This window comes from Sinohyriopsis cumingii, unplaced genomic scaffold, assembly GCF_028554795.1.
Source record: "Sinohyriopsis cumingii isolate HCF-2022 unplaced genomic scaffold, ASM2855479v2 utg000813l, whole genome shotgun sequence".
Classification (NCBI taxonomy): Eukaryota; Metazoa; Mollusca; class Bivalvia; order Unionida; family Unionidae; genus Sinohyriopsis; species Sinohyriopsis cumingii.
Window position 1 is genome coordinate 1,470,698 of NW_028315934.1, and position 14,553 is coordinate 1,485,250.

Here is a 14,553-nt window from a genome sequence, read left to right on the forward strand (position 1 = left end):
CTGACATAATTGTTTCAGTGTCTAGTAAAATATTAAAACCACGATGTTGTAATTTTTTAATTTCAACAAGTATGGTATTTATATTTTCGTGATTCATATTATTATATATTTTCATATTTTTAAATGCGTGAAAACGCTAGCGTTTCTCAGGAAATTCTTTGCATGAGAAGTTCCTTGGACTTCCAGAGAGAAACGTTAACGTTTCTGGCGATGTCAACATCGCTCATGCTTTTGTTTTTTTTTTGTAAACTCGAAGAGTTCTATCTGGGTTACAACATCGGCGGAGTTATATAACAGAATGAAATCTTCTGTTTGAGCTTCTTGGAAAATGCTGTTTTGTAGATCCCATCTGCGACATGCTGTACAGCAGGTGGACAAATATCGAAATGCTTACTGGCGGCGTTTATTGACTGGAATACAATTTCTTCACCTGTAATTGTGTTCGTGGATTTGATAGCTCTTCTTGTAACTGTTTTACAACACCCTGTGTTACCCAGTAGGCAGTTCTTGCTCTGAGTGACCATGCGAAGATTGTTTATAGAGTTATCAAGTATATTACCGTTAATGTGATCAATGACAAACCCCTTAGGGATCACTCCAAAGAAACATTCATAGACGAAACGATGACATAAATACCTCTTTGAGCGCGTGGCAGTAAATCGTGAATAACCACCATTATCAACTCCACCAACTGGTCGTCTTCGCGTGCAGTGTCGCACCGTGCCATCTCGTGACGCTTCATAATTTGGAATAGTTGGATGTGGGACGAATTCTTGATTCATTATAATATAAGCAAAATTATTTGTCTAATTCATAATTTGCCTGAAAACTTATTTATGTAATCACGCTCCGAGAGAGTGTTATCACAGTTTGGATATTTTTTATCATAATACCGTTTTAGTTCTCGATAGCGTTTTCCACCACACGCTGAACATAATTGCGTTTTTCCTCGTACTCCAATGCCGCATCTGATACACGGCATCGGTCCTAAACTACCACCGCGGACCTGTTGAGCATGTTGTCCACAGTATTCGTGTCTGCATGGTTTGCTACACGGCGCTGATGAATTTAGTTTGATCCACTTGCACTGGTTCATTATATATAATATTTTTGCCTATTTAAATACTTGTCTTAATTATAATATGGAGGAATTTGAAAGACTATCCAGAATAAAACCCGTATCAGGTTCTCGATTCGATCTTGACCGGTTAACCGCTGATCCACGACGAAGAAGGTTAAAGGAACTGCTTGGTGTTATCAAGAATGCCAAGGAAGAGTTTCGTCGTGATGGTGCCGCACACACGTGGTCTTCGTATAAAATTATCCCCGAAACTCAAGGAGTTTTTGGCGATGCTAGCATCGCTCGTGGCCGTATCATTGATGCTACCATGAACGATACAATCGCGCGTAACATAATTGGGTATCTCGACGATAGAAGATATTTCATACAGATAAAATTTATTGTTAAAGACGACGAAACGTGGATTATCAGAGACAAACTAGACCCTGTTCTTGATGCCAGGCGGGGGAAAACCGTTCTGTTAAGTAAAGACTCAAACCCGGGAGTACTTGTTGGGATTGATATACCATATTATGCCAGAGCGTATCCTGTGACCGCAGTCATTTATGGAATTTATCCGATGAAGAAACCACGCGTTGATAAACTCAAACCGATGAAGGTGTCGCTGACAGAGTCAAGGATGAATTGTGTAGCTGAGCGAGTAATGGAACATTTTAAAAATGCAATGCGAGGAAACGGCCTAACACCGCTAAGACAAACTAAAATAACAGCGTGGGCGACACGAGTAGCGGATAAAGGAGCGTCAATAAATGATGTTGCTGAGCTAGAGCGATTACTAAAATTTCCTATAACGGTTTCATCGTTAACCGGTGAGGTATTGTATGCGTGTAAATATGATTCCCGTGGAGCACCAATAACTATTATCGATCATAACAGTCACGCCTGGACTGACTCGGTTAGGATATTCCCGCGAGACCGTGTTGTGAAGTATTATCCGGAATTGCCGAGCAAGGGAAATGCAAGCATGGGAACCGCTAACGGTTCCACGGGTATGTTTGATTTTATTTATCAGATAAGTAAAACCGATCCAGTGTCTGTGTGGTTATTCAGAAGTACCGAAGATGGAGAATATGATCAGTTTGTGAGACCCGACGGGGAAATATACAGAACAACGGCGTTACAGCACGAAATGAAAAAACTCGCAGAAAAATATCATGCGACGGACATTGATACGTTACTGACACACTGTTTTACTGTCCCCGGTGTTGCCGCACATGTAGCCCGGGAACGAAATTCATGGAGATCAACTCCGAAAAGTTTTCTTGCTGATATCCAACAGAGCTGTGTTGAATACGGACACGGCGGTTTGTGGAATACTCGATATGATTACCGCGGTATGATATCCGTGGACATGACGGCGTGTTATCCAGGAAGTTTCCTTGGGCGTGGAGAATGCAGCGAATATTTTAAACGGTTTGGCCACGTTACAAACTCGATGACAAGAGTTGCTGTAAACGGACCATTGCCTGATTTTGACCTGACAGGATTTGCTTGTGTGTCGTCGTTTAAATTCGCTAAGGATTTACATCCTGTGTGTTATGTTTGGTTTGGCAGACATTTCGTTGAGAAGCGATGGGCACCGATAGTGTTATTGCGATACATGCTTGACAGTCGAATACTGTTGTCGCTGACGGTCAGCGAAGCGATTATATGTTATTGTCGTCAAACCGAAGTTTGGTTGCCAACTCCAACGCGGGTTACGTTAGAAGAAGTCATCGAAGATTGGTCACGAGAACATCCAGAAACTTCTATCGACGCTATCATCAAGAAAGCTCCTGAAGTACTTAAAAGCAAACTTGGAAATGATGAAAGCACAGCAAAAGATCTAGGACGAAGAATAATAGGGAAATTCACTCAAGGTGAAGCGTATGATCATAAACAACATCACAGTCGATTAATCATGGACAAGACTGAATTGGATCTTGTTGTCGCTGATGCAGCCGCGAACAACATGTTCTGTAACCGCGAAGATGTGTTTCTGTCAAACGGGGAAAAACTAGGAACTGTTTTTAGTTATATCGACGGAGAATCATCTCAGTACACACATTTGAGATCTTCGATGCTAGCTTATGTATCCATAAATTTGTTGTCGATGATTAATAGATTCCCTGTTATCGCAGTGAGAGTTGCAACGGATTCATTTTATATCGATAAAAAACACTCAGCGCTGTTGGATAATGTTATATCGGATGATCCATCGTGGGGCTCGTGGAGAATAAAGAATGAAATGTTACACGGATATTGTGAATCAGCTGACGTTGAAATCAAGGATGAGTATCGCAGCGCAGAAATGTCTTCGACGTCGTTGTTGCCGCCGGTGCACGATCCTGTTACAAGACACAAAACAGTTTATCTGAACGGGCCTGGTGGTTCTGGTAAGACAACTCGGGCGATTGAATTATTTCGCGGTTCTGACTTGGTCGTGCTGACTCCCACACACAGACTTGCCAGGGAGATGAGGCAACGGGATGTTAACGCGTGCACGTATCACAGTTTTTTCAAATACAGCGGCGGCACGTGGACACCTGAACGAATGGGTACGAAATATATTCCCGAGAAAATAATCTGGGATGAGATAGACACTGTGCCGTTAGATATATTAAAACAGTTTCTGGATTGGTTGCTAAAGAAAAATACCGCAGTGGTGATGTGCGGCGATCATGGTCAACCACCGCCATTTACAGGTGAATCTCCACACGAGTGGCTGAAAACTTTTGTAGATTATTATGAGGAAATAACTAACGATCACAGATCACTCGATGAAACGCTGAAAGAGTTTAAGGCGTTGATCAGGCTACAAACCAATAAAGTCCAGTGTGAGATAATGCGTGAAATAATTCCAGAGACTTCGCTGAGCGACTTTTGGGAAACGTGGAAACCAGGTGATCTCATAGTGGCAAGTAGAAAGATAGTCAGGGACACACTTCAGCAGCGGTTATTTCAGTTACATCAGAAGAAATTTCCCATGCTGGCAGTGCCGTTGTGTTATAGACCAGCTGATACGCGATTGCAGAATATTGACGTTGATATTCCAGGGCGCCTGACTGCGTCGGGGGTGGAGAAACAGAATTTAGTATTGAATGATATTGTCACAGTTGATGTTGATGCTGTCGAACAGGCACTGAAAATGAGCAAATCCCCGTGGACGCTAGGATACGCTATGACCATACACAGTTCGCAGGGACTAACTATTTCAGATACAACAGTTTGGATTGTTGATGATCGCATCGAGTGGTCAAATTTAGTTTATTTAGCCGTGTCAAGAGTAAGAAGGATAGCTCAGTTACAAAGAATTGTATTAGATGATGTTATCAACGACAGCATCAACAGATCAATCGCTGATGATACAATAAGAAAGAAATTAGCCGGTTACAAACAGAGCGACAAAAAAAATGGTAGAGAGTTTGATCTCGACGAAACACTCATTATACAATTACAACAACAGCAGAATAATCACTGTGCGAGTTGTAATTGTTTATTGCTGTGGCAGTATTCGAAAAACGACCCAAGACAATTTACCGTAGATAGAATAGATAGCAGTCGTGGGCATACACGTGAAAATGTGATGTTGACCTGTCTTGAGTGTAACCGTCGCAGAGGTGTTGCTGCAGTTATTTAAAATGATTGAATCACTTTAGTGCGGATCACTTTAGTGCGGATCACTTTAGTGCGAATCACTTCAGTGATCGGGGTGGTAATTGTGTATCCGTGGGAATCACCTGAAGTTGCTCGCGTGTGAATCCACGCTGAGGAGCAGTCGAATCTAATCTGTAGATTGCGTTTCTCCCAGTTGATCTTGTTATGCTGGATATCTTATGTGTAGTAACACTCCATGTGGGATCGGTTGCTCTTTTTTTTCCTCCTTCTAGTTCGCCTGGTTCGTATAAATACCTAACGGTGACATTACCCAGCAGTGGGAACGCTAGCGTCCCTGGCTGCGTTGAAATATGTCCACGTTCGACGCCGGGTATATATTTTTTTGTGATTGCATTTACAGGTCTCATGTTTGTTGTTCTGGTAATTTCATTATTCAGCGCGGCTATCACGTTTGGCAGTCTTGCAACCCATTCACGAGATCTCGTATCGTAAATGAATTCCCTCGCGTACTGGTATCCGAATAATCTCTCAGCGAGTGTTCTATTAAATCGCTCAACAATTGCCTGATCCCGATGAATTTCAGTATGCCCTCGTCGTATAACAACGTTATGCTGCTTTGTCAGTGATGATACCGCGCCCTGAAATTCTTTACCAGGATCAACTTGTAATAATCGGGGCCAGCTTAGAGGTCCTCGCTGATAAATTCGTTTAAACGCAGAGGCGACTTCGGACGCTGTTTTAGTCGCTAACGGTTCTGCTTCTTTGTATCTACTAGCAACATCAACTACTGTTAGCGCATATTTGTATGTTTTTCTACGGACAGTATCATGAGGCAGGAATAGTATGTCAGCCTGATGAACTTCATTGGGCACACTAACATCAAAATGTGCAAAATTGATTTGTCGAGGTGGTGGTAGGTAGATTTGCCATATTGCTTGTTTTGACAGCCATTTTTTGGCAACCTTGCGTGTTACTTTTGCTGCGCTGGCGAGTTTATTAATTGCTGAGTTACCTCTCCAGTATCCGGCCGGGGAATAATAAATCGCTTCCATTGTTATTAATTATCCAGCGCCTAATACTAATTTAGATTTCATCGCTGATCTTACTAACCAATTAGCGAGTGACTCCTTAAATGATTTATTTTTTATGGCGCTTAGTGCATGAATTAATTTCACATCCGCGATATGCCTGTCTTGTAGATCTTTACTTCGATAAGCAACATCATGTATGTGACACGCTGCGTCGATAGCGTTTATCGGATACTCTCCCGGTTTTGGGTTAGATTGTTCATCAAGTCTGATATCTAGTCGGGTCCCTGGACCGCAGTAATTGTATCCCGGAAGATGTTTTTCTCCGGGATATTTAGCCCAAGGGGTACCTGGAAGTCGTCCGAGGGTTGCTGCGATGTCACCTCCGCTGACTTTGTCAGGCTTTTTTTTTGAAATCTAAATTTTTTTGTGCCACATCGCGTACACTTACCAGAGAGTGCTTGTCTGTTATTTTTTGTTGTAATGGTTGTTATGTCGTTTGTAGGGGTTCGTGCCTTACACTTTACACAATATAAATCCATAATTATTATTCTTTATATACAAATGGAGATCACTGATTTTTCTGCGACGCGAAGGAAAGAACCAGTCAAGCATAATTCCGTGCTACCAAATTCTATCAGAATGATCATCATAGGACCGTCAGGATCAGGTAAAACGCAACTGCTACTGAACATGATAATGAAGTGGATGAAATGGGACAAACTATACTTGATAGCTCATTCTGTGGATGATCAACGTTGTTATGATGTTATAAAAGATTTTAATGAGAGTGCAAAAGCGCTGAGTGAAGACGGCGAGGATGTTGTTGAATTTATAACTGATATTGAAGAAGCTCCCTCCGTGGAAGACCTTAACGGGGAAATAAATAACCTAGTAGTGTATGATGATGTGATGCTGGACAAGCAAAAAAATCCTGCAAGAATATTTTCCCGGGGTCGTCATAAAAACACCGATGTCATTTATGTTACTCAACGTTACACACAAATACCAAAAGTAATCAGGGATAACTGTAATCTTCTTGCTGTGTTTAATGGAGTTGATGTTCACACGTTGAGAAATATTCATCAAACCTGGTGTAGCGGCGATATGGATATTAATAAGTTTAAGAATTTCTTTAGTCGCGCTCAAAAAAACCCGCATGGATTTGTGACAATAAATTTACACGACCCGCGGACACGATACCGTATCGGACTTGATACATTATATGGTTAACATAAAAATGTTTCCTTGGAAACTCGAAGATTTCTCACAGCGGGGGCCGGACCGATCATGGATTTTTCAATGACGGACCCCGCGAGCGATGCTAGCATCGACAGGGAACCTGTTTTTGTGTGTTTGGCCCTCCTGTATTTGTGAAACTGTTTTTATCTATTTATTCTACTTTTAGTTTCGGTCTGTTCGCCCTCCCTGCTGCTTGTCTTCTCCTTCTATTTATAAATTTAATTGAAGCAGTATAAGCTGTTTTGCGGCTGCTTTAGGTTTGGCAGATTTTCCTTGTGTAGATGTTGTCAATCTGGTTGGTGCCACTGTGATGATTGAAGCAGTTGTCAGTGGCGTTGTAGATAATGATGTTGTGTTAGATGTAATTTCCTCTTGATCTGTTAAATTACTTCGTGCCATAGAAATAATTTGTAGGACTTTTGCTGCTATTACTGGTGTTGGATCATGTATCGAAGTTGTTGTTAATGGGATTGTCGTTGGAATTTCCATCTGCTGCGTATTTGTATATTTTGGTATTTCTCTCCAATTTTGTTCCAAGATTTTTTTCTGAGACGATGTTACCTCTGCTGCCTCGGTCCCCTTTCTTTCCAATGTAATTTTCTTCATCTCCTTGTCCCTTTTATGGGCCATCATCTGAGTATTTCTCACAACGGCTGATGCTGCTATCGGCAAGCCAAGATGAGCCTCCAGACTGACTGACCTTTGATTATGGTCGCATCCGCCCATTCGGGCATATGAGACCCGTTCATTCCCACACCGAGGGATCTTCATTTATTCGCCGGGAGGTGGGGTGGGGTAGGGGAAATAGAACCTCACCCCAATGCGCTTTAAGGTGAGCACCGCTCACTCGACAGTTTAAGTCCAGCCGTGGCAGGAGATGAAGGGGCGAAAGGGAGCCGCCCAGACACAAGGGCGACAAAAGGAGGGACAATATGGGATATATCCCCGGGGCCCAGGCCGGCATCACTTTTTATTTTTTTTTTATAGAAAATTTTGTTTCAGCAAGAACTAGGACAGGTCCGGGTAATTCTTACCACAGGGCCAGTGATCGCTCTCCACAGCCCTGTCCAGACGTCACATGTGTCTATCCACATCCAATGGTAACAATTTGCCCACTTTTAAAATCTAAAAATTGGTTGTCTTGCCGGAATTTCGGAAAAAATGCTTGTTGATTCCCTGTGCTCTGTATGTTTTGGTGAATTAATTGGTGGATTGATTATTACCTGTCGATGTGTTGAAATATACTTACTATAATTGACACGGCTTATAAGTTGTTTTAAATTGGTTAATTCCAATAGTGACTCCTTGTGAGACCGGGCCTGATGGTTTGAGCTTCGAACGACCTCATAAATCATTAATTTGGGACCCTATTTAACTTGAGTTTCTTGTTTATTATCCTTGAGTTAACTATATCTAATATAATCTGTCGGTGTTTAGTACCGATTATTTGCAATTAATTGTTATTGCTATAATCTATAATTACATATTGACGAGTTTTCTCAATAACTATTCTTATGATTATATATTTGCTGGATATATTTATATAGTTGTTATTATTGTCAAACCACCAACAGGTCACAAGAGTTATAAACTGTATCGTTATATCTTTAAATGACAAAAGAAAAGAAAGATATTTTTTTGTATTTAAAAAAATTAATATAAATTAACATTTATCATTCCCTATTATATTATTTAATACTAACTCCGTTACTATTTGCATTGCCACATTCAGCGGAGTCCCCTACATCTGATAGACTTATGTAGGGCAGGGGGCCCTATCACAATTGATGATGGACCTGAGATTGCACACTGCCTGAACCTGACCCTATGCTGCGCGAATTCTCTCGTCCTTCGTCGTTTTCATTTTTTTTCCCCGTGCGCCTCTCTTAAGGCCTCACAGTGCATATCGTTCTGCCAATGGTCAGATTTTATGGTATAGAGTGGGTACGGGGTAACATAAGAGGGAATAACTGTGGTTTGTGTCACATAATTTGAAGGATGTAAACTATATTTTACCTCTTTTCCCTACATCTGAAATAAAATTGATAATGTTTTGATAACTCAGGGTTATGTTATTACAAGGTGGCATCAGTAATTTCGAATATGTACTTTGTGAGCCAATTTTTTCTTGATTGTCATGAAAGCGTTTCCTTTGGCTTGCGTAATGTGAACACTCATTGAAGACATGATGTAAGTCTTCTATTTGAGGGCACTGGGGACACCAACTTCCCCTTGCAATATCGATTGATAAGAATTTACCAAAACTGCACGCTAAAAGTGTTTTACATGTTTTGATCCAGTGAAATATTTGCATATCCTTCATGATTTTTAGTTTTGGAATGGTGATGTTTCTATGGGGTTGATTTTTTATTAACGAATAAATTTCTTTTCTTGGTGTTGTTCCAAATAGTTTGCCACTACTCTTCAGTTTTCTTCCTGATTTTACAATTCCGGTATTGAATTGAATTCCTTAGTTTTTGTACTTGTAATTTTAGATCGGCTTCCTTATCAGCTGTTTCATGTCCCGGTACGTCTATGTGGGATGGGATTCGCATGAATTCTACTACTTGTGGACCTTGGTTTAGTTTTCTTGGTAGTAAATTCGTCTCATATAGAAAGTGTATCTACTTTGAGACTTGACTGACTCTTTTGTTCTTAAGACACTTAAAAAGTCGCTCAGTATGTCTGTTTTTCTTCATTTGATTGTCAGGCATCTATTTGAGGGCTTCTGTAATTGCCAAGGATCTGACAGTATATATTGAACAGTCATGTGGTAATCTATTTCCTGGCACTATGTTTCTTCCTTATATATAAATTGTTCATGCTGTTCTGTTTATTTCTGTAGACTTGGACTCGTCTGTAAATAAGCTTGTATAGTCTTTGTATTTACTTTATAGTGTAGCAAGTATGTATGTTTTCAGCTTCAATATTTCGACTGATTTATTTCCAAAGGTTACTGCTTCAAAATTGATTACCGGTGTTTTACATAACCATGGTGTTGGGTCAATGTACTTGATTTCTTCTGCATGGATTATAGTTAGTTCCAATTCTTTTTTTAATTCATGTATTACTTTCCCTCCTGGGTATAAGGGGAGATGTCTCCGAATGAATGGTATATTGCAGTTATCAATAATTTATCTTGTTGGTTGGTTTGTTCTTGAGTAAAGATTCTTGTCGCATATCCTAATATGACTTCCTCTCTTCGTAATTGTAGTGGTAGTTTTCCTGCGGGGATCTGCAGTGCTTCTAAGGTCGTGTTGTGGAGGGCTCCAGTACATAATTTACGTGCTTTACATTGCAAGCTATCACGTTTTCTTAATAGGCATGGGCTCACTGAAGCAAATACTGGATAACCGCAGTCTAATTTCGATCTAACTAGAGATCGGTATATTGTCAGTAGTAGTTTTTGATCTGCTCCCCAGTTTGTTTCTATTATGTTCTGTGGCTGCATCTTTGGATGAGGTATTATGTGTGCTGTTTCTATATTAGGTTTCAATCAAAGTACATACTCACGAATTTTGCCACTCGTTCAAAACTCATTTGAATATGGTCAAAGAAAAAGATTGGGCGGGGTGGTGGTGGTCTTTTCTCTCTTGATTTTTGGGAGAAGACTGCCCCTATTGTTTTATCTGGTGATATTTTGAAACCCCACTTATTACTCCAATTGTCTATGGACAAAGGAAAATGGAACACGATGAGTCGGTCTAGTGACCAGGCTTAGATAGGGACAAACACAACATAGATATACATAGACACATACATAAACAAACAAACAAATACACAAACATCTATACAATAGAAAGACAAAAATATTTTTGGCAAGATAGTAGAAATCTTTTCGAGACAATAGTGTGTCCCTGAAAAGGGACTTTAAGATTTGTTAACACCACATAACTAACATGGGGAACACCGCACAGGACTTCTTCTTTGTCTCAAACTTCGTCTGACATCAGGACAGTAGATTAAAACATGCTTCATACAACCTTGCCTCTCCACATCGAGCCTTCGTTTCCAAATGGCCGTATCTGTGATCTTCGTGACAGCCCAATATAATTTTACAAAAAAGGATAGTCTTGGTTGAACAGCGTCGACGCTATGATGGTAGACGGCTCTACCATGTTGACACTCCATAGCATCATCCCAACACATTTAGTTGGTTAAGAATTAGAAGTGACACCCTGATTTTCTAAAGAGGTTTTGAAAGGTGCTAGGTTTCCCTGTCCAATCGATCAGTGTTGCATGTTTTGTTGTTAATACAAAGTAATAATGAAAATATAAAATAAGTGTAATTTCGACAGGGTTGCTCTCTGTTTTGTTCGTCAATTGGTAATTACAGAGTTTTGCATGATCCCAGATTTTTTAAAATAGATAATTGTACTTTCTTCCCTATGCCCGGGTTGGCACTGGGCCTGAGTTCCAAATTATCATCACTTTGAACTTAGGATAGTGTTAGCCGCTCATAAGACTATTAAGTCTAAGGGAGGGGTTCCTTGCCCTTTTGTCCCTTTAAGTTAGTTTTATTATAGTGACTCTGCCAGAGTCATTTGTCCTTGTTATGTGTATTGATGAGTGTCGTGTTGTATTTGCGTCCATTTAAATGTAAGGACAGCTCTATCTAGGTCGAATTAAATGAAGTCATGTGTTCGTATCTAAGCTTAGTGTGATAATACAATTTTTGAAACGATATCTCAAGCCGAAAATAAAATATTTAGTATTAAAAATAATAAGATGACTAAGTGTTTTTGTTTTTGTTTAGTGCGGTCAAGTGTTGCGTATTGTTATAAGTATTTCAGTTTTTTCTATATGCCGTAGCATATTGTGGTCTAATTGAGTGTAGCTTTCTTGTTGCACCTTGGTACAAAATGAGGATTGACATTTTCCATCACGCAGACGTGATGGAAAACACTATCATTAAGTTTTTTTAATTGCAATTAGTTTAGTTATTTTTTGCATCGGATCAAAAATATCTATCACGCTGACTAAAGGTTTAGTGTATCAAAAAAAGTTATGTTGCCAATCGCAAGGCTCTGCCGTATATCTTCTCTTTGGAGTGCACATCCTTACATGGCTTGACTATCGAGAGAGTCCTGTTTCTTTTTTGGTATTTAGTAGTTATTTACAGATTGCCTCACTTAGATAGTTTCAAGACTTGGAAAAACATGCATCAGTCAAATGCTCGTCAAATTATATTAGTGTATAGCTGTTGAGATCCAGTGCCTTAAATAAGATAAATTTATAATTTGGCAATCTTGATTAGTAAATCAGTAATCATTATCCAAATGATATATCTTTTCTTTCGACAATTTCGTTGTCTATCCATTTATAATGTGGTTCCATATTGAATAAGTTTCCGTGTCTTGTATAAGAAGAATTAGGCAATCTTGATTAGTAAGTCAGTAGTCATCGTCCAACTGGTATCGTTTTTATTTGGTTGATTTTGTTATCTATTCTTTTTTAATAAAGTTCAGAGTTCATTTTCATTTCATCTGTAGTAAATAAGGGTTAAAACAATATGAATCATCCGAACTTCTAGACCAAAGTCCATTTTCGTTTCTGTGTTCATTCCGTTACCAAGAAATTTTCCTGGATTAGAATATTCCATATCATAGTCCTTGTGATTTCGTGGTTTCATGGGTTATACCTTGTTAAATGCACTGTGAACTTGTTATTAAAAAAATCCATATGAATCATCCGAAACTCCAAATCGAAGTCCACTTTCGTTTCGATGTTCGTTTCATCACCAAGAAATTTTCTTTCCTAGTTTAGAATAATCCATTTCATAGCCCTTGTGGTTTCGTGGTTCATGATTTATAACTGACCAAAGGTACTGGGAACGTGTTAGAATCTAGATTCCACCCCGCTTTCCTTCTTGTCCGAAATGTCTTCTATGGTAGATCCCAATTCTATGGTGATTCTGCCCACACCGGAATTGGCGGGAAAATGCTCCGATTTCAATCGGGCGACCGGAGGCCATTTTAGACTTCCGATATGAATAACGGGCACTTACAGAATCGGAGGCGCTGTCTACGTCTTACTACAACATCAAGCACTTCGTCCACATCTTATCACGATAACAGGTGAATCGAAAGAGGTGATCCTCGGGTATTTATAGTTTACGAGCGGATCAAAATGGATTGACCTCTTTCACCAATCCAAACGCGCGTTACAAAATTTAGACAGAGCGCGGAATCTCAGAATAGAGCTCGTTGTGACGCCACATGCACTATGTAGGTGAACTAGCGTATGTGCCCATTGAATTGATGAGACAGAGTTGGAACATGACGGAAACTAAGAAGACGATGAAATGGGAAACACCGGCAGTGGAGACGATTAATGACGGCATATCATCGGCTACCAAAGCAACCATGGTGATTTTTCCAGAAGAGAATGATTTTATATGGGATTTAATCGATTTTCTCTCTTTTTCACAAGCATTTGGTCCGGTACAAGTACCATCATCACCTTCTCCTTCCATACTTCAAGTTGAGGGTTTTAGACAGAGGCAGGAAGAATAATTGGAGAAATTTGTGCAACAGCAGAAATAAACAGAACAAGCCGTTCTCATTCAACAGAGAGAAAAAGAGGAAAGAAGAAAACGAATGGAATAAGAAGCAGAAAAGAAACAAGGTCTAGTGTAGAAAGAGGACAGTGAAATTCAAATGGCGACAGTGCTACTATGCATTTTGGCACAGTTAAGGAGTCTGAAACAAATGTATCAGGATTTTTTTAACTTGACCCAAGAGAAAAAGACATTATTGAGCCAAACAGTCCAACCCAACCAAAGCTCCCACTACTTCTGAGATATCAACAGTAGTGGTATCCACTAATGTTTATCGACAGTAGCAGGCGAAGAGGTAGGCCTTGACCGTGGCAAAAAGAAGGCAGTTAAAGGTCATCTCCTTCCGTTCCTGAGTTTGCTTTTGAAATAAGCAAACACTCAACGCTCCTTCTTAGGCCGCCCCACCTCTCTCGAAACGAGTGATTGCTCAACTTTTGCCAAATCAAGTAAAAGTTAAATCCCTTTTCTGCCCAAGATGGACTTGTGTCAGTGTTTAAGTCTAGGTTGTTATTATTATAAAAATCTAAACCAAGAGACACTTACGTCTTTCTTTCTGGTCTATTCTCGTGTGAGTGACAAAGAAATTTCACAACACATCACTAAAATGTTCATTGACTTCTTCTTCTTTTTTTACTCTCTCCATTTGAATTTCTTCAAAGTCACATGTTTTTCCTCCTCTTCTACATCACTTTCTGCATGGCCCATCGATCGTGTGAGAAGTGCACCCAAGAACACATATTTTGTCATTGCCCTCACTGTAGCAAGATTCCTGGAGGACGTGAAAATATATTTCGAGGACCTAGCACGCTGGCCGATTTCTCCCGATGCATATCAGACCCTATCGAGGACATGTGGAGTCAAGAGGACATTTAACGTTCCAGAGATTGGCATCACTTTGCGACGGTGATTGCTCACGATGGACAATTTCTTCTGAAATACTATATGGTACAAGGCACCGAACGCCCGAATATCACCTTTAACGGAGCCAATAGTATTTCAATGCAGGTGGAACAAGTACATTTTAAAAAATCAATGAGTTCCTTAGC